We start from the raw sequence: 2,918 nt of genomic DNA on the forward strand, positions 1-2,918 counted from the left end.
ACGGAAAAAGAACAAGAGGGCAGGAAGATGAAGATAGACAGGTGAAAGAACAAAAAGACCAACGTACACAAAGGCGGGATCCCAGACCTCCAAAACAAAACCCCAGACCAAAAAGAGCAGGGAGGGAGGAGGGGGACCCCGGAAGGTGGGACAAGGCCCACAACAAAAAACAACCCCTGCAACACCACAAAAACAAAGAGAAGAGGTCCCAAAAACACAGGAAATCCATAAACAACTAAAGGCCTAAAAATGGCAAGAGCAGTCCAACACAGAGCACATAGTCCAAAAGAAAAAGGCAGGGGCGAAGAAGGCAGTTCAGATGGATGACCTCGGCGCCAGGCTAGAGAGCGTAGACGCCGGGCAGGAGGAGGACGACCACAGCGCCAGGCTAGAGAGCATAGCGGCCGGGCAGGAGGAGGATGACCCCGGCGCCAGGCTAGAGAGCGTAAATGCCGGGCTGGAGGAGGAAGCAGGGTGTTGGCAAACCCCTCGGGTGCAGGAAGCAGGGCGTCGCCGACCCCCTCGAAGACTGGGAGCAGCGGGAGAGGGAAGTCGTCGTCGCCGACCCCCTCGAAGGCCGGGTGAAGTGGAGCAGTGTTGGCACGCCGGCCGACCCACCCAGAGACAGGTACTGGAGAAGACAGGGTCTGTGGCGGGTGGAGGTCTGGCCAAGACGCAGAAGGCTGCAGCTGGTGGGGTGCTGGCTGAGGAGCATGTGGAGGCTGCGGCCGACGGGGTGCTGGCTGCTGTGACGTGGACTGCTGGGGCTGTTGAGTCTGCAGCAGGGTTGGCTGGCGTCAGTTGGCCCTCTGCCCAGGTGGTCCTGGAGGAAGGTGGAGCAGGAGGAGGAGGACGACCCCAGCGCCAGGCTAGAGCGAAGTTAAGAGAACAGAGGAGAGAAAGGTGGAAGAAAGGCAAGTCGAGAGAACAGAGGAGAGAAAAGCGGAAAAGAGGCAGGTCGCGCTGAGCGGACCTGACATAAATACATGAATCAAATCAAATCAGTATTGAAAATCACAAGTCACACATTAAAAATATAAAATACACACACAAAATCAACATAAACAAAGTCATATTAAAACAGTAACAAGGTCATCTGTCACACACACTTAAACTGTGAAGTACTAGATAAAAGCAGTTTAAATTGAGATAAAGGAATGACAGTAGCCAGTTTCTGCAAACTGTTCAATTTTTGCGGGGTATAACAACAGACGGACATGTTTCCAACTTCTGTAATGGCAAAAAAAGGGTTGCAGAACAAGATAATCTTGTGAACGAGTCTGGTACGTTGATGATTTATAACTCAGGAGGCATGAAATATATTCAGGCAACTTATTAAGTTGGGCTTTATAAATGAATAACATACAATGATGCTCTCTTCTCAGTGTCAAAGATGGCACACCTACTTGCTGATACAGTTCACGATGGTAAGTCCTAAAGGTATCGCTAGTATCAAATCTAATAGCATCATGATGCACTGAGTCAAATGGCTTCAGGGTTCTGGCAGAGACATGCTTATAAATTATATCAGATAAAATTGTTGCTTGTACCAACTGTCTCCTGTGACACTCATTAAATCAAAATCTGTTTCTATACAGAAATGAACATCTGGACAGAAAATATACATTGTGTGTTGTTGGGAGCTCAAATTTATTTTCTTTTTGATGATGTGAACATTTAAGGCTACCACATAACCAAACCATTAAAAATCTTTGCTTGTTGTGTGTCCCATTTCAACACAAGAGGAGGGCTTTATATTTTATTTAAATACACAAAAAGATTGGAACTTGGAAACTTAACTTTTTTAAATTTCACAATTCCCTTAAAAGAGGTCAAAGTCTTACAAGAAGAAAAAATTATGTGGAAAAAATGTTGAAATCTGTCTTGTGACCTTTGCTGTGTCATCCTTCCCATCAAACTCTAGAAAGCAGAAGTACTACAAAAATCTTTTTTAAGAGTTAACTTTATGCACATATTGCAGCCTCAATTCATTACTATGCTCACTTCTCATTTTATTAATACAGGGTTATTCAAAAAGAATGAACCAATTTCATTATGCAATATTTTATTATTGAAAAGTAATACAAAACTTAAGCCAAGTCACAAGTATTATACTCACAATCAACTTTTATAATGGTCTTTTTCAAACAGTCACTGACTCATTCCATGATGATGCTTGAGAACTGAAGCAATGCGTAATGGTGTTCATTCTTTTTGAATAACCCTGTATTAGTCCAAAAATACAGGAAAAATTTCACAGACAAAAAGGACTAATGTTTTATACAGTCTAGAAAACAGTCTGTTCATGTTCCAGTGAGTATTGAGCTCTTATAGACTTGAAAAAATCTGAATCAGTCCTTCAAATTAACCAGTAATTATAGCTATCAAATAAATGTAGTGGAATAAAACGTATTTGCCTTTGAAGAGGAAAAAAGCAGAAAAAAAGTAGAAAGTAAAGTGATCACTCACAAACAAGTGCCTCAGATCTGTACTTAAAGTTCTTGAGTAAACTGCTGCTGCTGCTGTAACCTGGTTTATTCTGATGAGGCAGCATCAGCAAAATCATTATTCAGACTGCAGCAGGCAGACTCCACCTAAACCATGCATGATAGGTTTGCCCGTGAAGCAAAATCAAACATACATTTTGAATTTCCATGTGCCTTTCATAATGCATGCATTTGCATATTTGGTTGAGTATGTTGTCAACAGAATGTAAACAACTGCGATCTGATAACTTTATTATGCTTGCAGCCATGTAGAGCTTTACTGTAGCTGCCAACTTGAAAATCCCTGCAGAGCCCACAAGGTAGCTTCTTTATGAAAATATACAGAATATACAGTGGGTACGGAAGGGTTCTGGTCGTCCCAAACGTCTTCCATTTAAGGATTATGGAGGCCACTGTGCTCTTAGGAACCTT

The sequence above is a fragment of the Monopterus albus genome, unplaced genomic scaffold, assembly GCF_001952655.1.
Source record: "Monopterus albus unplaced genomic scaffold, M_albus_1.0 scaffold52.1, whole genome shotgun sequence".
NCBI lineage: Eukaryota > Metazoa > Chordata > Actinopteri > Synbranchiformes > Synbranchidae > Monopterus > Monopterus albus.